We start from the raw sequence: 26,971 nt of genomic DNA, 5'->3' as shown, positions 1-26,971 counted from the left end.
CTGGAGACTAATGACATCAGGGGGTATGGAGATGGTGCCGCATTGAAATTGTTGATCAGCCATGATCTAAATGAATGGTGGAACAGACTTGATGGGCTGAATGGCCTACTCCTGCTCCTATGTTCCCATCTTGCTTGGTTGGTTATCACAAATTATCATTAGCACAGTGGTGGTGGTGGGAAGGGGAGGATGGGGAGTGTAAGTTCACACTTTGTTTGACAGCTCTAAGAGCTTATTAAAGGATTAATTATCTTTGATGTGAGGTTATGGGCAGAATCATCTCAGATTTGCACAAAGTGCGGTAGCAGGCGGGAAAAGTGACATTTTACCCGCCGGCCGCAATGGTGGGTTTTCGCACCATATCGTCCCATTCCCGCCTCATTAATTATGCAGCAACAGGAAACACGCCATCTTGCTGGTGGGCAGCCTCCAATTTGCCTGCCAGACTGTTACCTCACCGCTCCTCACACAGGGCCCCTATAGTTAAACTGCAATCAAGCGCACACTTCTTAATGCTTGTAGCCCAGGACTGCTCTGGTGAAGACATAGCCCCAAAAGCCAAGAAGAGTGATGACCTCCGATTCAGTGACGCGTGCCTGGGATGCCTTCTGGATGCCACGGAGATCCGCCTCGTTGTCCTCTACCCCTGCTCTGGCTGTAGGAGGCCCATCAGTCTCGCCACTCTGGCTTGGGAGGCAGTCGCAGAGGTGGTCAATGCCAATGCTGCACACAAGAGGTTGGCCATCCAGTGCAGAAAACGGATGAATGATCTCGTCTGTGCTGCCAGGTTAAAGTAACCATCTTATCACTCTAAACTCACACACTCAAAAGGCTGATTCACATTCACTGGCATCTCATTCACTGCCATTTCAAGGGCCATCACCATCCATTCTCACACACATGCTCTCACATGTCCATCTGGTCTCATCATCCTCCTCCTCAGCCCTCGCCATCTTAAGGCTGCTTGTACAGATCAACATGTGCCCCCTTACGCACATTGGGATATGCCCGTTCCCCTGTACAGCTTTCGCCCTGCAACCTCTTCCCTTGTCTGAGGTTACTTCTCCCCCAACACAGTAAGCCCTAGCCCTGCAGCCATTGAAAAGCCTTACGGCTGGTCTGGTAGGTTGAGACCTGCCCGTGAGCCCCACTAAAAGTGATGTGGTGCTGCCTGCGAAGCCTGGCATGGATAACCGGAGTGCTGCCCGAAGCAAGGTAGGCAAACAAACTTCGAAGTCCCAAGCGAAGTGCAGCTTGCCAAGTGCATGTTGCTTATGTACAGTTGTGAAACACGTCGGCATGCCCAGATGATCCAGTTGGAGGGTTTATTCCAGCAAGCAGGGCTTATAATGAGAAGCTAAAGTATTAAAATTAGATTCCCAATGGGCAGTGGCAGGAAACACGACCTGCCATTGACAGGTGGAGCGGACGATCACAGGCTGGTTTCATGATGGTGTGAAACTGATCTTTGATCTTCTAACCATATTGTACCTCCAACCCTACCGCTACCTCCCCCAGATCCCCCGCGCCCAGCCCGCCATGATGCCTGACGCCAGTGAGGCCAGAAAATTCTGGCCTATGAATACAAATGTTTGTTTTTGCAAAGGATTACATACTTCAGGGAATTTAAATGAATTCAAAGTGGCTTTCATGAGTGGGAATTTGTTTAATATATAGTGAAGCCTGTAACGGATACATAGAACTTTATTTTATTTCATCTTGGCATGGCCCCTGAGGTCTGCCCATGGTGGATCCTGGGTGATTTGGCATAGAAGGTGTAAGGACAAAGGATGAAGGTGAGGGGACATGAATTGGCACTAAATTGGCATAGTGTTATAAGGGGCCATGGGGATGAGTACAGGGAATGGATTGGCATGAGTTGGTACAAAGTTGGCATTGAGGTATAAATGGCCATGGGGGTAGGTGTGGGGTACTGGCAGTGGTTGGAAAGTGAGGGGGTGTGAAGTGTGAGGCCTAGAGGGCTAATGTTTAATAAAACAACTGGGACGATATCCCAGAGAACTGAGGCGGGCCTTTCAACCAGCCCACCTCGGCAGTCAGCTGTGGCCCCCTCTGATCTGTGTGCTGGGGTAGTGGGCCCGGCTCCATCCCACAGCTTCCCTCCCCCACCCCCCTCCCCCCGCCCCCGCAAGAATGAAGATCCCCCCTTTTGGGACACTTACTCTGAAGGAAGATACAGGAGGCTGGGAGATTTCTTGATCCTGCGCAATTGCCTCGGGAGCGAAAATCTAGGTCCAAGTAACAGGAATCTAGGTCTTGAGGAAATGTTAAGCAAAATGAGTTTGATCTTTTTGGGAAAGTGAAGACTTGACATCAACATCCGTTGAGTGAAACAATGTTACTGTTTCAGGTTGATGATCCTTCATTAGAGCTGAGGAAAGATGAAACGGCAGTGGGTTTTGAGGAAGTGAAAGAAGGAGTGGGGAGGAAGAACAAAAGGGAAGCTCTGTGAAGGGTGGAGGGCTGGAGAGATTAAATGACAAAAAGTTTCATGGTACAAAAACTGTAAGGCATAGTAGTGAATTAAAAATAAGCCAAAAGATGAGGTGTGAATGGCTGGACAGCAGACATCCAAAACTAAAGTAAAGGAATAAAGAAAGCAATGAGAAACAAAAAACAACCCACCAAAAAATACCGTGAAACAAATTGGAGTCAGAAGATCATGACCCCTAACACCTAAATTGGAACAGCACCTGGAATTAAAAGCCTAACGATGACCATGAAACCATTGTTGATTGTTGTAAAAACCCATCTCGTTCACTAATGTCCTTCAGGGAAGGAAATCTGTCGTCCTTACCAGGTCTGGCCCACATGTGACTACAGCCCTACAGCAATGTGGTTGACTCTTAACTGCCCTCTGAAATGGCCTAGTAAGCCATTCAATTGTATCAAGCCACCACAAAGTCACCGAAAAGGAATGAAATAGACCATCCGGCAGCGACCTGGCACCAGAAACAACAAAGACAATGAATCAGTGCTCCTCATGTCAAACACGACTTTGAGGAAACACTGAGGGTGGCAAGGGTGCAGAATGTACTCTGGATGGGGGACTTCAATGTTCATCAGTAGCACCACTACTGACCAAGCTGGCTGAGTCCCAAATGACATAGCTGCTGGACTGGGTCTGCGGCAGGTGGCGAGGGAACCAACAAGAGGGAAAAGCACACTTGACTTCATCTTCATCAACCTGCCTGCCGCAGATGCATCTGTCCATCTCAGTATCAGTAGGAGTGACCAACGGACAGTCATTGTGGAGACCAAGTCCTGCCTTCACATTGAGGATACCCTCCACCGTGTTGTGTGGCCCTTGACTGTGCTAAATAGGATAGATTTCAAACACTCAAGAACGGGCATCCATGAGGCGCTGTGGGCCATCAGCAGTAGCAGAATTTTACTCAAACACAATCTGTAACCTCATGGCTCGGCATATCCCACACTCTACCATTACCAACAAGCCAGGGGTCAAACCTGGTTCAATAAAGAATGCAGGAGGTCATGCCAGGAGCAGCACCAGGCATATCTAGAAATGAGGTGTCAATCTGGTAAAGCTACAACGCAAGACTACTGGCATGCCAAACAGCATGAGGAGCAAGTGATAGACAGAGTTAAGCGATCCCACAACCAACAGATCAGATTTAAGCTCTGCAGTCCTGCCACATCCAGTTGTGAATGGTGGTGGACAATTAAACAGCTCACTGGAGGAGGAGGCTCAACAAATATCCCCATCCTCAATGATGGAGGAGCAAAGCACATCAGCGCAAAAGATAAGACTGAAACATTTGCTACAATCTTCAGCCAGAAGTGCCGAGTGGATGATCCATCTTGGCCTCTCTGCAGATCCGCAGCATCAGAGATGCCAGTCTTCAGCAAATTCAATTCACTCCACATGATATCAAGAAATGACTAAAGGCACTGGATACTACAAAAGCCATGGGCCCTGACAATATTCCGGCAATAGCACTAAGGACTTGTGCTCCAGAACTTGCCGTGCCCCTAGCCAAGCTGCTCCAGTACAGCTACAACACTGGCATCTACTCAGCTATGTGGAAAATAGCCCAGGTATGTCCTATACACAAAAAGCAGGGGAAATCCAACTCGGCCAATTACTTTCCCAAAAGTCTATGCTTGATTGAAGGGTTAATTGACAGTGCTATCAAAAGGCATTTGCTTAACAATAACCTGCTCACCGATGCTCAGTTGGGGATCCACCAGGGCCACTCAGCTCCTGACCTCGTTACAGACTTGGTTCAAACATGGACCAAAAATGCTGAACTCCCAAGGTGAGGTGAGAGTAACTGCCCTTGACATCAAGGCCGCATTTGACTGAGTGTAGCATCAAGGAGCCCGAGTAAAACTGGAGTCATTGGGAATCAAGGGGAAAACTCAACGCTGGTTGGAGTCATACCTAGCACTAAGAAAGATAGTTGTGGTTGTTGGAGGTCAGTCATCTCAGCTCCAGGATATCAGTCCAGGAGTTCCTCAGGGTAGTGTCCTTGGCCCAACCATCTTCAGCTGCTTCATCAATGACCTTCCTTCCATCATAAGGTCAGAAGTGGGGATGTCCGCTGATGATTGCACAATGTTCGGCACCATTTGTAACTCCTCAGATAATGAAGCAGTCCATGTCCAAATGCAGCAAGACCTGGACAATATCCAGGCTTGGGCTGACAAGTGGCAAGCCACACAAGTGCCAGGCAATGACCATCTCCAACAAGAGAGAATCCAACCATCACCCCTTGACATTCAAAGGTATTACCATCACTAAATCCCCCACTATTAACACCCTGGGGGGTTACCATTGACCAGAAATTGAGCTGGGCTAGCCATATAAATACTATGGCTACTAGAGCAGGTCAGAGGCTCGGGCTTGTGTGACAAGTAACTCACCTCCTGACTCTCAAAGCCTGTCCACCATCTACAAGGCACAAGTCAGGAGTGTGATGGAATACTTCCCACTTGCCTGGATGAGGGCAGCTTGCACAACACTCAAGAAGCTTGACACCATCCAGGGCAAAGCAGCCCACTTGATTGACACTCTATCCACAAACGTTCACTCCCTCCGCCATCGACGCACAGTAGCAGCAGTGTGTACCATCTACTAGATACACTGCAGGAATTCACCAAGGCTCCTCAGACAGCACCTTCTAAATCCACGACCACTATCATCTAGAAGGACAAGGGCTGTAGATACATGGGAACACCACCACCTGGAAGTTCTCCTCCAAGTAACTCACCATCCTGACTTGGAAATATATCGCTGTTCCTTCACTGTCGCTGGGTCAAAATCCTGGAACTCCTTTCCTAACAGCATTGTGGGTGTACCTACACCACAGGGACTGCAGCAGTTCAGGAAGGCAGTTCACCACCACCTTCTCAAGGGCAATTAGGGAAGGGCAATAAATACTGGCCCAGCCAGCGAAACCCACACCCCGTGAATGAATAACAAAAATAAAACTAATTTCAATGGAATGAGGTGGAATGTAGCCAGGGTAAAATTGAACCAAAGACTGACAGGAAAAAATGTAACTGAGCAATTTTGACACCTATGTTCAAGGAAGAGTGGAAGAATAGTTCTAGCAAATGCAGGACAATAATTTAACATCTGTGGTGGGCAAGGCTTTAGAAACAAAAACCAGGAAAAAAAACTCTACAGGCGTAGAGATGTTTCAGTTAATTAAGGAGAGCCAGCATGAATTTGTAAAAGGCAGATCATGCTTGACGAATCTAATTGAATTCTTTGATGAAGGAGCAAAGAAAATTGGTGAAGGGAATGCAATGGATGTTGTCTAGATGGATTTTAAGAAAGCATTTGACAAAGTATCACATACAATACTGGTTAACAAAATTGTGGCATATGCAATAGGAGACTCAGTGCAACAAAAAAATTGGCTTAAGGACTGATAACAGTGAATCATGGTACATTGGGCCAAATCACTGACACTTCCCTTCCCTTCCTTGACCTCTCTGTCTCAATTTCTGGTGATAGACTGTCCACCAATATTCATTACAAGCCTATCAACTCCCACAGCTACCTCGACTACAGCTCCTCACACCCCGCTTCCTGTAAGGAGTCCATCCCATTCTCTCAGTTCCTTCGCCTCCGTCGCATCTGTTCTGATGATGCCACTTTCCAAAACAGTTCCTCTGACATATCTTCCTTCCTCCTTAACCGAGGTTTTCCACCCACGATGGTTGACAGGGCCCTCAACCGTGTCCGGCCCATCTCCCGCACATCCGCCCTCACACCTTCCTCTCCCTCCCAGAACCATGATAGGGTCCCCCTTGTCCACACTTATCACCCCACCAGCCTCTGCATTCAAAGGATCATCCTCCGCCATTTCCGCCAACTCCAGCATGATGCCACTACCAAACACATCTTCCCTTCACCCCCCCTGGTGGCTTTCTGCAGGGATCGTTCCCTCCGGGACACCCTGATCCACTCGTCCATAACACCCTACACCTCAACCCCCTCTCACGGCACCTTCCCATGTAACTGCAGAAGGTGTGACACCTGCCCCTTTACTTCCCCCTCCTCACCGTCCAAGAGCCCAAACACTCCTTTCAAGTGAAGCAGCACTTCACTTGCACTTCCCTCAATTTAGTCTACTGCATTTGCTGCTCCCAATGCGGTCTCCTATACATTGGAGAGACCAAACGCAGACTGTGTGACCATTTTGCGGAACACCTTCGGTCTGTCTGCAAGCATGACCCAGACCTCCCTGTCGCTTGCTATTTCAACACACCACCCTGCTCTCATGCCCACATGTCCATCCTTGGCCTGCTGCAATGTTCCAGTGAAGCTCAACACAAACTGGAGGAACAGCACCTCATCTTCCGACTAGGCACTTTACAGTCTTCCGGACTTAATATTGAGTTCAACAATTTCAGATCATGAACTCTCTCCTCCATCCCCACACTCTTTCCGATTCCCCCTTTTCCAATAATTTATAATTTTTTTACAACTATATTTTTTTCTTTTCCCTCCTATCTTTAAATTTATTTTGATCTATTGTTTCATCTCCACCTTTTAGCCCATTTCGATCCCTTCCCCTGACCCCACCCGCACTAGGGCCATCTGCCACTAGCTTGCTTCCCTTAATGTCCGCATTAGCACATCTTTTAGATAATATCACCACCGTCAACACCCCTTTGTCCTTTTGTCTATGACATCTTTGGCAGTCTCTTCTTGGCCTCCACCTATCACTGGCCCCCTATCGAGCTCTACCTGTCCCACCCCCCTCTACCAGCTTATATTTCATCTCATTTCTATACATCTTAGTTCTGTTGAAGGGTCATATGGACTCGAAACGTCAACTGTATCCCTCTCCGCAGATGCTGTCAGACATGCTGAGTTTTTCCAGGTATTTTTGTTTTTGTTCTGAATCAGGGTACGTGATTATTTTTCACACTGGAAGGTGGTAGACAGCAATGTTCCCCAAATGTCCATGCGAGGACCACAGCTTTTTTTTGATTATGGGTGGAATGGATCCACATTTCCACTAATTGCAGTAGCGGGTGGGGAAAATGACGTTTTACCCATCGGCCGCAATGGCGGCTTCTCACACTGTATCATCGCAAACGCGTCACGTTAATTATGTAATTCTGGAAAACATGACGTTTCCATGGCAGGCAGCCTTTGCTTCACCTGCCACGCTGTCACCTCGCCGCTTCATCAGGCTGGGCGCCATGTTTAAAGTGCAGCCGCATACACACCTCTTAGCGCTTCCAGCCCAGAACTGCTGCACGGAGGACAGGATGGCCCCAAAAGGCAAAAATACTGCAGCCACTGGTTTACTGATATGTCCCTCGATTGCCTTTTGAATGCCGTGGAGGTCTGCTTTAATGTCCTCTACCCCCACCCTGGCTGCAGTGGAGACAGCAGCATCACCAATCCAGCATGGGAGGTGGTGGGAGAGGTGGTCAGCACCAATGCCCTGCAAAAGAGGAGAGCCACCCAGTGCCACAAGAGGATGAATGGTCTCCATCGTTCCACCAGGGTAAGTCACTCTTCTCATCACTCTCAACTCACACACTCACAAACCCATCACACATCCACAGGGCCCTCACTCATTGTCAGTGCAAGGAACATCACCATTCACTCTCTCACACACACCGTCATTGTCCTCATCCCGTCCATGGGACCACCCACCACCAACACATGCCGGGCATACTTATCATCTGGCCCGGCAGGAGTCCCACTTACACTCTCTCCATCTCTATTCATGCAGGACAAGCTCGCACACAACAACAGGGAGAGGTAAAGGCAAAATATTGCGGATGCTGGAAATCTGAAACAAAAACAAAAAATGTTGGAAAAACTCAGCATGCCTGACAGTATCTGTGGAGAGAAAGACAGAGTTAACATTTCGAGTCCGTATGACTCTTCTTCAGAGAGAGAAGTCCCTTCTTCAACAGGGAGAGGTCCCTTACCAGTGGAGGAATGCCTGACATCAAGGTCCTCACGGACTTTGAAAATAGAGCCATTCAACTGGCTGGCATGGATCTGGATCGGTCTTGCACTGACGGTGAGGTCAGTGGTGCTTTACCAAGTGAGGATCCAGTGCAACATCCATCAGACAACCATGCTGTGAGTGATGTGTCCTGTTTTACAGGCCACTGCCATGCACCAATTATCTCTCCTTGCTCTCACAGGCACATCTGCCAAACAGCCAAGACAGTCCATGACCCAGGGCCTCCAATCAAGCCCCGAGAGAAGCTCAGCAGAGGAATCCGCTGAAACCTTCCCTGAAGACCTGTCACAGCGCTCACCCACACCGTCCACCAGCGCAGAGACACACATGTCAGTGGAACCTAGCTTTAAGTAGCCTCAGGATCACAATCTGGTGAGTACATCACAGGTGGTGGCAGGGACTTCCCAGGTGTCCGGCACTCTGAGGATTGCTGGAGACCAGAAATTTGCTCAGTCTGAGTCAGTGACAAGCATCTGGACTCGGTCATACCTCAGTTGCTGGAGCTGCAAAGGAAAGCTCGGGAACATCAGGAAGGGATATCCGCTACACTCCTCAGATTGCAAGGCACAATGAAGGAGTCTGTCCGCCTTCAGGGTGAGGTGATAGTGCCAGCATGCCAATACACTGAGGTCAACACTGGTATGATGGTGACCATCATGGAGACCTTGGTCTAGGATGTTGCTCCATCACCAATGCTATAGTTGGCTTCCAACAGTGTGTACACAAGAGGGATATGGGGCACCTCGATCCCACTCCAGCTATCTCTTATCCTCAAGGAGTCAGCCAAGGGCCTTTGGGCACCCATAGGGAGGAGGATCAGCAGGTGCACACCCTGGGGCCATCTATCCAGGTGACTCTGGGAGTGTCCAGTCCATCTGAATCCTCTCTTACTATGACCCCAGAAGCTCCAGCTCCACAGACGGAAGATGGTGCCACTGCCACACAGCAGGACCCCAACAGCAGGCTGGGGCCCTCCAGGTCTTGGCCCTCCAGAGGATCCTCATCAAGTTCATCACAGTCAGGGCGTAGCAGTCAGCAGGCTGCCTACACACCCCAGCTGTGGATATCCGGGGAGCACCAAGACATTACGACAAGGTTAGGAACGTTAAGAAGATGTAATTGCACAGCCTGGGCACGGATGTTAACTACTTGTACATAATGTTCACTAATTTAGATAAACTCCTGAGAATGTCTCCCTGCCTATGGCTTCTTGTTCTGATGAGCAGTGTCCATGTCACTCAGATGTGAAACCTTTCTGTACAAGATAAAGGCAGGTGTCTCAGTCCAGGGCCTCTTCCCTGTGCTTTGTGCAACCTTCAGATCAAAGTGATGGTCCAGCTTCACACTTCCTGGACACATTACTGATGCCTGCACTTTGAGGGTGCTTGACTTTGCTGCCAGAATGTAGTGGGCATGCACTACAGAGTTCTGTCATTCTCTCTGTGCGCTCTCAGCACCTTTCTGGTGGGGCTGGCCCCCATCTCTTCTGCATCTGTGACCAGTGATGCTGTGCTCCTGAAGGGGTCAGGTGCTAAAGCCAGACAGGGAGGCTTGACCCCAAGGAGCCATCCTTGTAGCATCTGTGAATCTTGGAAGACATCAGGGATCTGTGACTGACTGAGAATGTAGGAGTTGTGCACACTCCCTGGAAACTGTGCGCAGACCTGTAGGATGTGTTTGTGGTGGTCACACACCAGCTGCACGTTCAGTGAGTGGAAGCCCTTGCAGTTGACGTAGTCGACCGCTTGTTGCGATGGAGATCTGAGCGCCATGTGAGTGCAGTCGATGGCACCCTGCACCTGTGGGAAGCCCGAGATCTGGGCAAATCCCAGCGCTCTTGTATCCTGGCTCTCTTGGTCCCGGGTGAAATGCACAAAATTGTGTGGCGTCACGAAAATGGCATCCGTGACCTCATGGGTGCATTTGTGGGTGGCGGCTTGTGAAATCCCACAGAGGTCACCTGTGGAGCCCTGAAAGTAGCCACTGGTGTAGAAAATGAGCGCTGCGGTCTCTTTCACGGCCACTAGCAGTGGATGCCCTCCATGTCCCCGTGGTGCCAAATTCTGCAGTAACTGGCAGATGTGACTAACCAGTTCCCTAGACATACACAGTCTTTGACAACACTGGTTCCCAGTCAACTGCAGGAATGAAAGGCGGCATCTATAAACCCTGGGTCTAGTTAGGTGCCAATCAGCAATGGCTCACTGTGGCTCTTCATCAGCGTGTGCGAGAGCCCCAGGCACCCCTTCTTCCTGAGGGTGCTGCTCATCCCTCTGCGCAACCAGGCACCTCAGTCACTCTCTTTTCTCTTGTCTTTGCTCTCTGTACACCATGAGATATACAGCTAGTTCACCCAGGCTCCACAATCCTGATGTACTTCCTCCTGTGGGATGAAAGAGCGAGGACAGTGGGTTAGCTTCAGTGTTCTAAGAACCTCTCTTGGTTAAGTCTGAAGGCCTCTTAATGAGTGCTGGCCAGAGTTTAGTGTGGCTGCATGGCTGCCTGAAACCCCACCTTCCTCCGACTCACTCCACCTGACCAATTGGCAGCATCTTTGCCCACTGGACTGCATGTTGTGGTCTCAGCTCAGGCGCAGGCATTCTCCTAACCCGCACTGCAAGGCTGTACTGTTAGCTTGAACCATGGGGGAGACTGGTCCAAACCAGGATGATGACATTGCAAGGGTCTGTGAGCATCTCCACCAGTTTTAGCAAGGAGATTGTACAACGTGCCCAGTTGTCCAACTGTTCCACAGCCCACTAAACTGCTCATTAGTTTGCAGCCTGTGCCCGAGGGGTGAAAAGCTCTGGAGCATTTGGTGGCACTTTCATGCCTCTTTGTTGCTTAAATGGGCAGATAAGCTAGAGACCTGACTCCACACATGTCAATGTGGTTGCATTTGAACTGTTTCAGGAGGAATAGTCACTTTATACAAGGTTTCCCTAAAGTGTGGCCATTTACCTGCCCCCGCTATCAACACGACCCTGCACATGCTTGTGCACTACCTTTAACCTAAGGGCAGCCCTTGCCCCCGCACCACCTCCCCCCCCACCCCCACCCCCCTCCACCACAGTCGCCTCAACCTTGAAGTCCACCCCCTCCACCACAGTCGCCTCAACCTTGAAGTCCAACAGGCGATCCTTGAGTTACTGTGTACTTACCTCTGAGTGCAATCGGTCAAGTGAAACTGATTTCTGGCCTTCTCGCCATATTGTCCGCTCATGCCACCGAGCATGCCTGATGCCAGTGGGCACAGAAAATTCCACTCTATATGTTGGATATCAGAACGCAGAGTAAAATTTCAAAATTTGCCGACGATACCAAGTTGGACGAGTGGCGAACAACGAAGGTGATACAAATCGGCTGTTTCAGGACATAGACTGAGAATGGGTAGACAAGTGACAGATGAAATTTAATACAGGGAGGCATGAGGTGCTGCATTTTGGCAGAAGGAATAGGGAGAGGCAATATGAACTTAATAGTGCAGTTCTGAAGGGTGGGATTTTATGGCCCCTCCCATCAGTGAGGTCTTCCAGTCCCACCGAAGTCAACGGAGATTTGAATGGCTCGCCGGATCTGCAGCAGGGAAACCCACTGCCGTAGGGCCAGAAAATCCTGGCCTAAGAGTGTGCAGGGACAGAGGGACATGGGGGTGCATGTGCATAGACCTTTGAGGCATTGGGTGGCCTGCACACCATTGGGCCTATTGAGGCCCTTAAAATAGCCATTAATTGGCCACTTAAGGGCTTAATTCCAGCCCCTGCTGCTATTTTACCGGCAGCAGAGCGGAGGACCATGCCAAGCAGATAGCCCAACAGCATTAGTTTTGTGGGCTGGTGTTTGGTGTAGGGCAAGGGGCGGATACCTCCAATGAGGTCATACCCCCAGCAGCTCTGTAGTCCCAGGACTGGCCTCTGCTCAAACCTGATACAGCTGGGACTACAGAGCTGCTGATTATCAGATTGGCCAGCAGCTCTCTAAGGCAAATTAATGCCCCGCTGCAAGGCAGCAGGTATAGGTGGGGATGCGTTCTCTGTTGACTCTTCGGGTGCTGGGATGAGAAACCCTGGGTGGAATTATACAGCCTCTCCCTCCAGCAGGGTCTTCCGGTCCCACTGAAGTCAATGGGGTTTTGAACAGCTCGCCACATTCTCTGGGCCCACCCCTCCTGTCATGGGGCTGTAAAATTCGGCCCCTGACACCGAAAAAAATCCTGTCCCATGTAAATGCAAGGGCAGAATTCTGCCCTTGTTAGAGCGGGCTCGGCGGGGGGAGAGCTGGAGCGGTCGCAAGTCCGAAAGCCGCCTGCGACCGGGGCCTGAACGTGATTTTAAGCTGGCGGGCCAATTAAAGCCCACCCAGCATGAACCACGCGCTGCAGCACTGACTGGGTGGGGGGATGGGTGGGGAGGAGGGCGAGCGCGCAAGTTTGTGCATGCGCGAACGGGCACACCGAGGAAAAGCTCCCTGAGGCACAGAGTTTCCTCAGGGAGATGAAGATTTTGAACCATGAAAATAAAGAATTTAAAACTGTTTATAAATGTCAGAAATTAGTTTGAAAATGTTTTATTTTTATTTTTAATGACGGATCGAAACCTTATCCCGCCCAGTGGATGAGGTTTCACAAAAATTCCAAAGGCCGCTTGGCCTTTTCGCTTGCCCGCCAACCATAAGGTTGGATGGGCAGTGAAAAATTTAATTCAATAGGTACTTTAATGGCCTTAACAGGCCTATTAATTGTCAGCGGGCGTGCTGCCAGCTCCCGTGCATGCCCGTCGACTGAAATATCTCGCTGGTACGTGATGACATCGGGATGCTCACCCGACATCATGGCGCGGCATTTTATGCTCGTTCCGGTCAGGCACATGCCCACCCGACAACCAGAAAATTCTGCCCCAACTCTTCCTTTTTTCAAGCTTGAGGCGTCTTGATATTTATTGTTCAATACCATACTAGACAAAGCATTTATGCACAATTCCATCTTTAGCACACAGGTGGTGACATCTACACTAGTGCATTTGATGTCCACATTGATGCATGAAGTACAGGAAATAGTTTAATATCTCTTTTATTGTTGTAGAGTGGCCTGAGCAGTGCAATGGTTTAGAGGAGAAAGATGTAGGATTTGCAAATGAATTCCTAGAAATCTGATTATGCACTGGCTGTTTAGCAGGCACTGAAACTCCAATATGCTGTTTGCTTGATTTATGTCAGGTGAATGCTAGGTGCCAGTTTCATCCAGGGCCTGTCTGACACTAATATTAAACCCAATGCCCATATGAAAATCCTGTTTTAGGACCTTTTACATAACAGGATTGAGACTATTTGCAGTAGGTTCCTCACTGCAATCTGTATCCTCAGCAACAACTTGTGTTTATATAATTTCTTTAATGAAGTAAACTTAGCATCCCAAGGTGCTTCATTAGAATGTAATCAGACAAAAGGATGACACTAAGCCAAAGAAGAAAATGTTATGATAAGTGAACAAAAGCTTGGACAAAGGACATCTTAAAGGAGGATAGAAAGGTAGAGCAGAGAGGTTTAGGGAGAGAATTACAGAGCTTACAATGTGGAGAACTGAAGACACATCCACCAGTGGTGGAGCAAAGAAAATCAAGGTGGCAAGGCTGACAGAATGGAGAAGGGTGGTATTATTGGAGTTTACAGGGCTGGAAGAGGTTATAGAGATGGAGGGATGTGAGGCCATGGAGGGATGTAACCACAGGATGAGAATTTTAAAACAGATGCATTAACGGACCAATACCATACCAGCAGTGATGGTTGGACAAGTCTTGGTGTAAGGTGACAGGCAGCAAAGCTTGGATGAACTCAAATTTACATATGGTGGAAGGTAAGACGTTGGCCAGAAGAGCATTGGAATGATTGAGTCTCAAGGTAACTAAAGAATGGATGAGGGTTCCAGCAGCAGTTGGGCTGAGGCAGGGTTGTCTTGCCTAAACAGCCAAGCAAGTGGTCTGTGAATGAACCAGTAATGGCTGGCACTAAAAAGGTAAGAAAAAAAAATAGAATTACTTATACGAATGTGAAGCCAGACTTAGGAGCTCAGCATTCTTCAATCGTCCCATCACATATTCAACTTAACAAACTCCAACATGAGTCCAGCCCATCTGAAAGCATGGGGATGAAATTAATCATTGTTAGTAGTGCAGAGTGGGTAGTTAGTCAAGGAACAGCGGAAGTAATTAGGAGATGGCAGAAAGGGGATTACCAAATCACAGTTAACCTGTTTTGCAAATGTTAACCAATTTAATGCCCCAAAATTCTTACTTAAACACTATTCTTTAACTTCCTGACTCATCACACCCACTCTCATGTGCTTACCAAAACAAACACAACCTACCACAAAACTGATACTCAAACATAATCTATTTTTCATTATATGTCAATAAACAAAGTACTGTATATGCTGGGTTAAACATTGGCCTTTCACCTGTGGGACCTAGTTCATAAGATCATAAGAACTAGGAGCAGCAGGAGGTCACTTGCTCCCTTGAGCCTGCTCTGGCATTCAATATGGTCATGGCTGATCTGATTGTGGCCTTAACTCCACTTTCCTGCCTGCCCCCCATAACCCTTGACATACTTGTAGGTCAAAAATCAAAAGTCTAACTCAACCTTGAATATATTCAATCACCCAACCTTTACTATTCTCTGGGGAAGAGAATTCCAAAGACTAACAACCCTCTGAGAGAAGAAATTTCTCTTCATCCCTGTCTTAAATGGGAGACCCCTTATTTTTTATACTATTCCCACTAATTCTAGATTCCCCATAGAGGAAACATCCTTTCAACATCCTGTCAAGCCCCATCAGAATCTTATATGCTTCAATAGGATCACCTCTCATTCTTCTAAACTCCAATGAGTATAGACCAAATGTGCTCAACCTTCCCTTATAAGATAACCTCTTCATCATAGGGATTAGCCTAGTGAGCCTTCTCTGGACTGCTTCCAAGGCAAGTATATGCCTCCTTAAGTAAGGAGACCAAAATTGTGCACAGTAGTCTAGGTACGGGCCTCAACAGTATCCTGTGCAGTTGCAGCAAGACTTCCCTACTTTGTAAGGACACTCCGACCCCTCTGCACTGCAGCATTCTGCATTCTCTCTCCATTTAAATAATGCTCTGCTTTTTTATCCTTCCTGCCAAAGTGGACAATCCCACATTTCCCACACTGTACTCCATCTGCCAATTTTTTGCCCACTCACTTAATTTATCTGTATTCCTTTGTGGACTCTTTGTATCCTCCTCACAACTTGCTTTAAAATCCAGACCAGAGTGGAAGAGTGAAATTCTGTTTGCTTGCTGTAAAAAAATGTTCTGTGAAATGTGCTAGGGCAGTTTGAATCCAATTCCCGGCGGACTTAATATCGTGCTCTTAATTTGGCAATAACTGGCAGATTTGCTTAGTATGGAGAAAGTGTTAGACGAGGCAGTAAGGGGCATTCTTTTGAGGTTGGAGCTGAGGCAGATTGATGGAGCAGGGTAGAAAGGGGTTTTATTCTCAAACTGCACATTCCACTCAGACTATATTACAAGGCAGAGAAGAAATGAAACCGTCTTGGTGGTGAGAAAATTAAGCTTAACTAGCCGTGAGGGTGAAATTTCTGATTTAATGAAAAACGGGAGGATGCCAGATTTATCCATAATTAATCATTTACTAATGAAATTGTGGTAACATGTGGCTTTTAAAGATATCATTTTGTTAGCAGGTCATTAATTTCTCCACAATACAGTAGCCATGAGGAGGTTCACATGATGATGGTTAGCTTGATTGGCCTCTATTTATTAAAGCTCAAATTTCTTACATGTCTTTGGGGCAACATCACACCTCTGCTCAGTGCGCCTCTAAATAATTTGACTAATGATTGGGGCTTTCTGCACAAACTCACATCTTACCATCTGTGTAGTGTCTTGGTTCATCAATGTGCTGAACTCTCATATTGTGGTAGGCAATGATTTCTGAAGGATTGAGTTTCTATGGGGAAAAGCAGTTTAGAGTCGGGTGAAAAGGAAAGGTGTAACATTTTAAATGTTTACATCAATTAAGAAATGGTAGTTCTGCATGGTTAGCAAATGTAGCAAGTAATGCTTTCAGGATTGCATGGTTTGCATTAACACTTGCTCTCGTGTCAAGCCTTTTGCTCTGCAGTGATGTTAAAAGCTGTAGAAACATATCGAGACAGGATTAGGCTATTCAGCCCCTCAAGCCTGTTCTGTCATTCATTGAGATCACGGCTGATTTGTATCTTAACTCGGTCTATTCACCCTGGTTCTGTAACTCTAATACCCTTACATAACAAAAATCTTTCAATCTCAACATGAACTCTTCAATTGATGTGGCCTCACCGGCTTTCTGAGGGAGTCATTTTCAGGTTTCCATTACCGTTTGTGTGAATAAATGCTTTGTGACATCAGCACTGAATGGCTGAGCTCTATTTTGAGGTTATGCCCACTTATTTTAACGTATATTTGAAATTAGGGCCAAACAGACTCAGGAGAGAAATAGTGTGGGGACTTGCTAAGGCTCCCTAGTTTTGAAAATGCCGTGAGAATCCCTGCTTTTGGAACATCTGCCACCCTCTCCTGCAACTCATTTTAAATGTTGAGGCAGCATTCTTCTTATACTCTAAACATTTCAATTTTGATCCTGGTCTGTGTATGCACTCACTCATGCTCAGAGCAAAGCTCTCTCTTAGGAAAAAGAATCAGAGTCCCAGTCAGGCACAATAAATGAGAGAACCTGTGAGGCGCCTTGGGCATTTTGCAATGATAAAGGTGCTATATAAATGCAAGTTGTTTTTGTTGGGACTGCTGAAGATTGATAACTGCAGTGTAAATGATGTCACCTTGAAACCATTTACGATTCTTTCACTTTTTTCTGCTCTTGCTGTCAGTCATACACTCAGTAGGTAGCGAATGTGTATGATTGTATCTTTGTCTTTTCTTTGTGTTTGACCCCCAGTGCCCACCCATAGTGCTCGCAATCTGTGTGTTTGTGAACAGCCGCAAAAATTCACATGGCCCCTTTGCTAACAAAGTGCAGAAATTCTCCGGTGTAAACTGCTTGTGCCAGCCCACCCTTGGATCAGGAGGGTCTCTGTGTGTCCACAGCGGGTGGTCCAGTGTTTATATGGGCATTTGTCATCTCGTGGTTTGTTTGTACAAAATTCTGGCGGTTTCAGCTTGACTTTGGATTTATTTTATCTTAGAATGTTTTCACTTAAGGAAATTTCCTGGCCCCAGGCTAGAGGCTAATTGCCTAGCTCATTAAGATAAGCATTAGATATTTTAATAGTTATTTTCACAACATCAAGTACCCCTGTCTTGTTTCTCACTCTAATTTATTTTGCCATTTTTGCTTGTTTTAAAAATTGAGATATTAACTTTTTTTGATTGCAGAATGTATGCAAAAGTATTTCACTGAGCATGATTAACAATTTGTATAAGTTCAGTTGCAGGCCAACTTCTATTATATTACTCCAGTTTTTTTTCCTCTCCTTTCAATTGTCTCCACTTTTATGCCCAGTTTGCCACTATAATATAATAAAAGCTATAATAAAAGGATATTTTGCACCAGTCTTCTCCACAACTGATGCCAGTGCCGCTCTCTGATCTCGGAAGCTAGATTCGAATAACATTCAGTCAATAATACTGAGCCACTCTCCAGTCCGCAGATTAAAATCACACTCACGTACACCATCCCACCTTAGCTGAGAACCAATTGAACTTTCCCACCTGAGGCAGGTGAGTTGAAGTTCTTTCCTCCTTTAGAGGGAATGGGCCACTAAAGCTTATGAAAGCATTTGGCTGTAATAATACATCATCCAATTTATACAACCATTGAACCGTCCTGTCCTCCTTGACCTTCTGTAAAGTCAACAGGGTCAGCTACTCCATCAACCTTAACCATCTCTCCTCTGTGGTCTACCTCATGGCACAGGCCTTGCCTCTTCCAGTCCTACATGTGAGGATGTGCGCTCTCCTTTTCTAACTCTGACCTCCTATGCATTTTCCCTCCCTTCCCTCCATCTTCAGTGGTGTAGCTTTCTGCTATCATAACCACATACTTTCGAACTCTGCCCAAATGGATCCACTTTGCTACCCTTTTTCTGCTTCTCCTAGGAGACTGCATGCTTCCAAGTGAGGAGGCAGTGTTTGTATGGTGATGCACAAGACATCACAATTGTGCAGGGCAGACTGAATAGACCAGTGAGTTTTTTCCAGTTTGCTATTTTTTGAGTACTCCCACCCTGGAGTTCCTTTACCCCACCATGGTAACATACACTTTGGTTGTCTGGGTCCTACTGTATGGAATTCTCTCGCTTAGCCTCTCCTATTCTGACTTCCCATTGAAAAACATCAAAATCCATCTTTCTGACCCAGCTTTCGGGCAGCCCTTCTAATCTATCCTCTTTCAACTGTTTTCATTTCCTGTACGCCTCTCCATGAAGTGCCTTGGGACATTTTTTATGTTAAAGACATTATAAAAATGGAAATTGTCATTGTTGCTTTTGTTGATGTCACATTAAAGCTTGAGTCAGGCTTAAGACAACTGCTTAACTCTCGTCCAACCCCTTAAATAAATATTCACGTCTTAGGTGTGCCAGTGCAGATATACATGTGTCTCTGAGTTAGCTCGAAAAAACGTGCATCATTTTGACCTCCTGAAAGACTACGTTACTCTTTAGCAATTAATGTAAATTTGTCCTTACTCATATTTAAAGACCCTGGTGTTTTATGTGTGTAACATTCATCTTGGGACATATTTTCCGAATTAGCAAATTAGATCTGTAGAATTGGAGCCGTGCTAATTAGCAGGCGGCGGTGCATGAGTCAGATGACTGCTGTTTGTATTACTGTGGCTCCAACCACTGCAGATCCAAATTGATAATAAGGTAGGAGTGTGCTGAATAGAAGATTTCTACAAAATGAAGCCTCAATATATAAGTGGGATCACTCCCATTATTCGATATAAACCCGAACACTGAAAATCAACATGTTTTTGGAGCGCCTCTCAGATCTTGTACCGTAGCTGCTTCATCAGGGAGGGACACCAATGCTCAGATTCAACCTGTGTTTAAGTGAAAGGGTCCTTTGGTGATGATGTGAATGTAACAGGAAGGTCAGAAAAATAACACAATAAAGACAAAGTTAAAGAATCATGAGACAGAAACAAAGAAAGTTGATTAAAAAATAAAAAAGCGAGAAAAATAAATTGAGAGCAGAAATGGAAAATACAACTGAAAGAAAAAGTAAAGCTATAACACAATGTAAAGAAATAAATTAGAGGATGTATACCAGCAAGGAAGGAAGAAGAAATACAGTAAAGAAATGAGGACATTTGGATTCATTTAAAACTGTTTCAAACTTAACAGGAATAAGGGAGGAAGGCTGGAAAAGGAACAGCAAATAAAAATTAGCAATGAAAAGATGTGACAAGGGTAGATAAAATGTATAATGTAACATTCATTTCATTTTCAGTGTATGAATTTTTTCTCTTAGGCGTAAGCTTTTGAGGTAGTTTTACTTCTGTGTTCACTGTACAATTCTCTACCTTTGTGTTTTTAAATAGAATTGGATGTCACACTGCTTCCATCCAATCCACTACTCCTTTGTATATGAACATTTGTATCATATTGATTCAAGAAATCCATGTACAAACAAAAGCAGCTGATGGCCTGATCGATGGTATTCATTAACATTCCATTCCATTTTGTTACATGCAATATTTGATAGTTGCTCCTTCTGTTGCTTGCTTTTACCACGCTGAATTACACTTTATTTACTGAAGATTTTCATTACAGGAAGCAGGTTACCCAAGATTCTCAACAGATTTACAAAATACAACTACTGCAAATGCTGGAAATCCTTAATAAAAGTAGAAAATGCTTAAAATATTCAGCAGGGCAGACAGCATCTGACTAATCTGTTTCGCTCTCCACAGATGCTGCCTGATCTGCTGAATATTTCCAGCATTTTCTACTTTTACTAAGGATTTCTAGCATTTGCAGTAGTTGTCTTTTGTAAATCTGTTGAGAATCTCGGGTAACCTGCTTCCTGTAATGAAAATCTTCAGTAAGTAAAGTGTAATTCAGCTTTTGTTACGCAACATATTTGTTTTACAGAAGATAAAAAATATATTTTGGTCTTTTTATATGATTGGTACAAAATGGAACAAATTAGGAAGGTATGTTTAATTTTAGTATCGTTTCTTTATTTTAAAAATAGTTTTCTTTAAAGAGTGAGTGTTGATCGTTCCATCAGAGGAAGGGAATTGGAGTGTTAGGAAGTCGAATGGCCACCAAGTACAATTATTAACCAGAGCACTTCGGCAAACTCATTATTTCACGGTATATTTTAATTCCATGTTCACACACGGTTGATCTCAAGAGCCCCTGCCAGCCAGTGAATCTAAGGAATGCCACCAGCAGTCACTGTTTAACATCCTTTACCTCTTTCATTTTGAAAAAAAATCTTTGTTCAAAGTTAATCTTAATCTTTTGGAAATGATTATTGAAAGGAGTATTGATGGTAACTCTCCTTACTTACAAGCATTGCAAAGAATGTAAATGAACCTACTCTATTAAATACTGTAGAAGTGCACATTTCTGTCATAGGTAGTGCCCGACTAAGTGTTGTTCATTCCTGACAAACAAATACTTTTAGCGAGAGATATTTGTCAATTGAATAATCTTCTCCAAGGCCTGAGTCTTTGCCGTGATGTTCAATTGCTGGAAAGCCTGCAAAGAAATGAATAGGAATCAGTCTCTCATAACATTTTCTGACCTCTAGTGTGCATTGTCTGGTTTCCTCGCTGCTTATTGCAAGCTATTTATATCATATTGTTATTAATGATGGTATGTTGGGAAAAAATGAGCAGGAAGTAGTTAACTCACAAATATTTTGACAGACTCATAATCTGATAGAAAGGAAATGTTATGTGAATTTCTCTAAGGCTGATGGCTGTCAAATAATCTTAAAGGGGCCCTGATTTAAAATTATTGCTGCAAGCAATGAATCTCCTATATACATCAACAGGCTCTGTTATCATAGCTATGTTTTAATATCAGAGTATTTGTCATCTCCCATGTGAGAATCTAATGTGGAGAACATTTGTGCAGAACCTAAAAAGGAGAGGACAATATCGTAACATCCAATTGAAAAGAGACATTAGGAAAATATGGAATGAGCAGAGGTCATTTGGCTCCCCTAGCCTGCTTCTTCCTTTAATCCATATATATTTTGCATCTCATAGGCTCAGTTCAGTAAATCGAAGAGAAGGGAATCTAATTGCGCAGGATGAATGTATAGTTGTGGACAAACTCTTAGAATCCATAATTTAAGATCAATTTAGTGAGCATTAACAAACGTGTGTGTTAATAAAGGACAGCCAATGTGGATTTGTTAAAGGCAAGTTGTGCTTCCCAAGTTTAGAAGAGGTTTTTTTTGAAGAGACAATTGATTGGGTAGATGAAGGGAATGCAAAATTGTAGTGTATATAGATTTTCAGACAGTATTTGATAAGGTGTCACACTAGAAGCTTGTTAGGAAAAAAATCATGGATAATGTATTAGGAAATATAGTAACATGGAAAAAATGTTTCATGCTAGGGAACAAAGAGTTAGAGTAAATGGTTGCAAGTTAGTTTCCAGGAGGATTGCGGTGATGATTTTGATGTGGTCGTGGGAGAGCAATCTTGAACTTTACAGATGACACAAATGAAGTGAGTTTAGCACAAAGTGAGAAAGGCTGTAAAAGATTTCAAAAAACATGGACATGTTTGTGGATCGGGTAAACAGGTGGCCGATGCCACTGTCTGTGGATTAGTGTGTGGTAATGTATTGTGGCTAAAAAAAAAATACAGGTAATAGGAGAATTCATTTAATGGAAAGACATTGAGAGTTGTGGATAAACAGAGGCTTGGTACTGAATTTTGACAGTGTGGGCTGCATAGTTGAGGGTGGGGTGGGAGGGTGTGGTGGCAGAGTTTTTTCAGGAAACACAGAAGTTTGGGTTTCAATCTGACCCTCGACCCAGGAGGAGATGATCTGATGGAACTTGAGTGATCAGGAGGAAGCACTTAGCTTTTTCTCCAAAACTGTACGATGTACTCTGAGTGGGGGACTTCAATGTCTATCACCAAGAGTGGCTCGGTAGCACCACCACAGATCAAGCTGGCTGAGTCCTAAATGACATGGCTGCTAGACTGGGTATGCGGCAGGTGGTGAGAGAACCAACAAGAGGGGACAGCATATTTGACCTCATCCTCACCAACCTGCCTGCCACAGGTACATCTGTCCATGCAAATAGGAGTGATGAAGTCCCTTCTTCACACTGAAGATACCCTCCATCATGTTGTGTGGCACAACCACCATGCTAAATGGGATGAATTTCGAACAGATCAAGCAACTCCAGACCAGGCAGCCATGAGGCACTATGGGCCATCAGCAGTAGTGGAATTGTACTCAAACACAATTTGTAACCTCATGGCCTGGCACATCTCCCACTCTGCCATTACAACCAAGCCAGGGTATCAACCCTGGTTCAATGCAGAGTGCAGGAGGGCATGTCAGGAGCAGCACCAGGCATACCTAAAAATGAGATGTCAACCTGGTGAAGCTACAACACAGGGCTACTTGTGTGCCAAACAGCGAAAGCAGCATGCGATTGACAGAGCTAAGAAATTCCATATCCAACGGATCAGATCTAGGCTCTGCAGTCCTGCCACATCCAGTTGTGAATGGTGGTGGTCAATTAAACAACTCACTGGAGGAGGAGGCTCCACAAATATTCCCATTCTCAATAATGGGGGAGCCCAGCACATCAGTGCAAAAGATAAGGCTGAAGCATTTGCAACAATCTTCAGCCAAAAGTGCCGAGTGGATGATCCATCTTGGCCTCTTTCAGAGGGCCCCAGCATCACAGATGCCAGTCTTCAGCCAATTTGATTCACTCCACGTGATAAAAAGAAATGGCTGAAGGCCTGGATACTGCAAAGGCTATGGGCCCTGAAAATATTCTGACAATAGCACTAAAGACTTATGCTCCAGAACTTGCCGTGGCCCTAACCAAGTTGTTCCAGTACAGCTACAACACTGGAATCTACTCAACAATGTGGAAAATTGCCCAGGTATGACCTGTACACAAAAAGCAGGACAAATGCAACTCGGCCAATTACCGCTCCATCAGTCTACTCTCACTCATCAGTAAAGTAATGGAAGGGATCATCAACAGTGCTATCAAACGGCACTTGCTTAAAAATAACATGCTCACTGAAGCTTAGTTTGGGTTCAGCCAGGGTCACTCAGCTTCTGACCTCATTACAGCCTTGGTTCAAACATGGACAAAAGAGCTGAACTCCCGAGGTGAGGTGAGAGTGACTGCCCTTGACATCAAGGCAGCATTTGACTGACTGTTGCATCAAGGGGCCCTAGCAAAACTGGAGTCAATTGGAATCAGAGGGAAAACTCTCCGCTGGTTGGAGTCATACCTAGCATAAAGGAAGATGGTTGTGGTTGTCGGAGATCAAACATCTCAGTTCCATGACATCACTGCAGGAGTTCCTATGGGTAATATCCTAGGTCCAACCATCTTCAGCTGCTTCATCAATGACCTTCCTTCCATCATGAGGTCAGAAGTGGGGATGTTCGCTGATGATTGCACGATGTTCAGCACCATTCACGACTCCTCAGATAATGAGGCAGTCCATGTTCAAGTGCAGCAAAACCTGGACAATATCCAGGCTTGGGCCAACAAGTGGCAAGTAACATTCATGCCACACAAGTTTCAGGCAATGACCATCTCCAACAAGAGAGAATCCGACTATCGCCCCTTGATGTTCAATGGCAATACCATCACTGAATCCCGCACTATCAACATCCTGGGGGTTACCATTGACCATTAACTGAGCTGGACTAGCCATATAAATAAATAAATCAGAGCAGGTCAGAGGCTAGGAATCCTGCAGCGAGTAACTCACCTCCTGACTCCCCAAAGCCTGTCCACCATCTACAAGGTACATGTTAGGAGTGTGATGGAATACTCCCCACTTGCCTGGATGAGTGCAGCTCCAACAACATTCAAGAAGCTTGACACCATCCAGGATGCAGCAACCGCTTGATTGGCACCACATCCACAAACATTCAATCCCTTCACCACCAACGAACAGTGGCAGCGGTCTGTACCATCTACAAGATGCACTGCAGAAACTCACCAAGTCTCTTTAGGCAACACCTTCCAAACTCACAACCATTACCAACTAGAAGGACAAGGGCAGCAGATAGATGGGAACACCAGAACCTGGAAGTTCCCCTCCAAGTCACTCACCATCCTGACTTGGAAATATATCGCCACTCCTTCACTGTTGCTGGGTCAAAACGTTGGAACTCCCTCCATAACAGCACTGTGGGTGTGCCTGCACCACATGGACTGCAGCGGTTCAAGAAGGCAGCTCACCACCACCTCCTCAAATAGGGATGGTCAATAAATTTTGGCCTAGCCAGCGATGCCCACATCCCATAAATGAATAAAATGAAATACTCCCACCCCCTCACCCCCTTCAGATGTTTGTTTTTCCAAGGCCTGGGAAATTCAATGCCCAGAGTTAAACCTGCAAAATTACCTTAATCAGAGGATGTCAGGCTCATTAAAAAAATTAATGGGTCAATCCAATTCCCAGGACAGTTGCCTGCCTCTTGTCCCACCTCTGTTAAACTTGCAAGTGTGTAAGTTGGAGGCTATTTGAAGTTTTTAAAGTTCTCACCCGTCCCAAAGCCACTCATTTTTGGGAGCTAGGATTCAAAGGATTCAAATGCATATTTCCCTGACACTGTGAGCTAGCTTAGTGGTTATAGCACTGGGCTTGCAACCTGTTGGATCCAGTGCCCTTGGTTTGTTGGGGCTAAAGGATCCAGGTTGCACACTTGTTTCGGGGGGACTGAGTTGGTTTCAAGACAGAGAACTTCTGTAGCTGTTCTTAGAAGAAACACATTCTGTTTATTTACAAAAGGAACTCAACAGCTACACTTGCGTGCTTACAACTCAAAACTCTGTCTTTTCTCTTCAGACTCTAACTCAAGACAACTGGCTACAGAGGTTGCCTGTGCTACTCTGCTATTGGGTACCAACATCATGTGATCTTACATTACCACGTTTGTCTTAAAGGTATATTACACATCAGATTACTACACAACTCAAAAGTCAGAAGTGAACAATCCCATTGCAAAAAGATGTAAAATTGAATGCAATAAAAATGATAATTTTGTAGGAAATCAATAGAAAATGACAATGAAATCTGCTGGACTGTTTTAAAAAATCCAAATGGATAGTAAGGATCACTGCTTCTCTTACCTGATCTGGCCTAAATGTGGGCTGAATGACCTCCTCTGTACGGTATGAATTTATGATTGGCACTTTATTGCCCATCCCTAACGGTCCTGAGTGCATTAAGGCTGCTCTGCCAATCTTGCCCAGAAGCAATTTTGAAAAAGGCATGGAGGTAAAATTCCATAAAAAGGACAACAAGATTTTAGATTTTACAAATATTTTAATATGTACCAAGTTTTTTATAGGTGCTAACCGAACACAATAGGCGTTGTAAATTTAAAATTGCAATTGGCCAAGTTGGAATGGGAATGGAGTTGAGAAGTTCCCTGCTACATATTAACTTGCCTCAGGGAGCTGAGGAATTTAAATTCAGTAAAGACAGAATTTAAAATCCAGGAAAAATGTCCATGCACCAGAATGAGTCACCTGTGCGTGGATGTTATAAAAATTCTGTGCTTAGATTTAAAAAAAAATTTAATTTCAGAAATCTCATCCCACCCGTGGATGAGGTTTCCTGAAAAATGCAAAGGCCGCCTGGCCGATTTGCTTGCCCGCCAGCCTTAATGTTGGACAGGCAGTGAAAAATCCCTGTTAATTGATACTTTAATAGCCTTAATAGGCTTCTTAATTGTCGGTGGGCGTGCTGCCGATTCTCGAGCATGCCCGCTGACCGAAATATCACATGAACACGCGATAATGTTGGGATGTTCACCCGACATCATCGCGCGCTATTTCACGCCCGATAGGGTTGGGCACGTGCCCGCATGCGGGACATAAAACTTCTGCCCCCTGTGCTTGCAGCTGTGAAAAACATTTAAAGTTACCACACATTAAAAAACTGATCTTGCAGACCTGTTTAATTCCAGGCTTTTATTGAATTCAAGTTTCACCATCTGCCATGGTGGGATTCCAACCCAGGTCCCCAGAGAATTACCCTGGGTCTCTGGAACACTAATACAGTAACAGTGACGATGTCACTATGTCAGCCTCCCCCATGTTACTGGACTAGTAATCCAGAGATTCAGGCTAAACTTCTGGGGGCCCAGGCTCAAATCCTCACCATGGCAGCTGGTGGAATTTAAGTTCAGTTGATAAAATCTGGAATTGTAAGCTAGTCTCAGTGATGGTGTCCAT

General features: G+C 45.4%; 1 long non-coding RNA gene across 3 annotated transcripts in view; it reads left to right on the top strand.

Moving 5' to 3' along the window:
- The window catches only part of LOC144680348 (uncharacterized), a 76,952-nt gene that overhangs the window by 35,973 nt on the left and 14,008 nt on the right, over positions 1 to 26,971 (top strand). For 2 of the 3 annotated variants that reach the window (XR_013576545.1, XR_013576544.1), the window contains one exon: positions 25,578 to 25,662. The exons of the other annotated variant lie outside the window; for it this stretch is intronic. This is a non-coding gene — a long non-coding RNA (uncharacterized LOC144680348). The remainder of the gene's footprint in view (positions 1 to 25,577; positions 25,663 to 26,971) is intronic. 3 annotated transcript variants of the gene reach the window in all.

The sequence above is a fragment of the Cetorhinus maximus genome, chromosome 5 (assembly GCF_964194155.1).
Source record: "Cetorhinus maximus chromosome 5, sCetMax3.hap1.1, whole genome shotgun sequence".
In the NCBI taxonomy this organism is placed as follows: Eukaryota; Metazoa; Chordata; class Chondrichthyes; order Lamniformes; family Cetorhinidae; genus Cetorhinus; species Cetorhinus maximus.
Note: the sequence above shows the minus strand (reverse complement) of the source record. Positions and strands in the feature narration are given on the sequence as shown.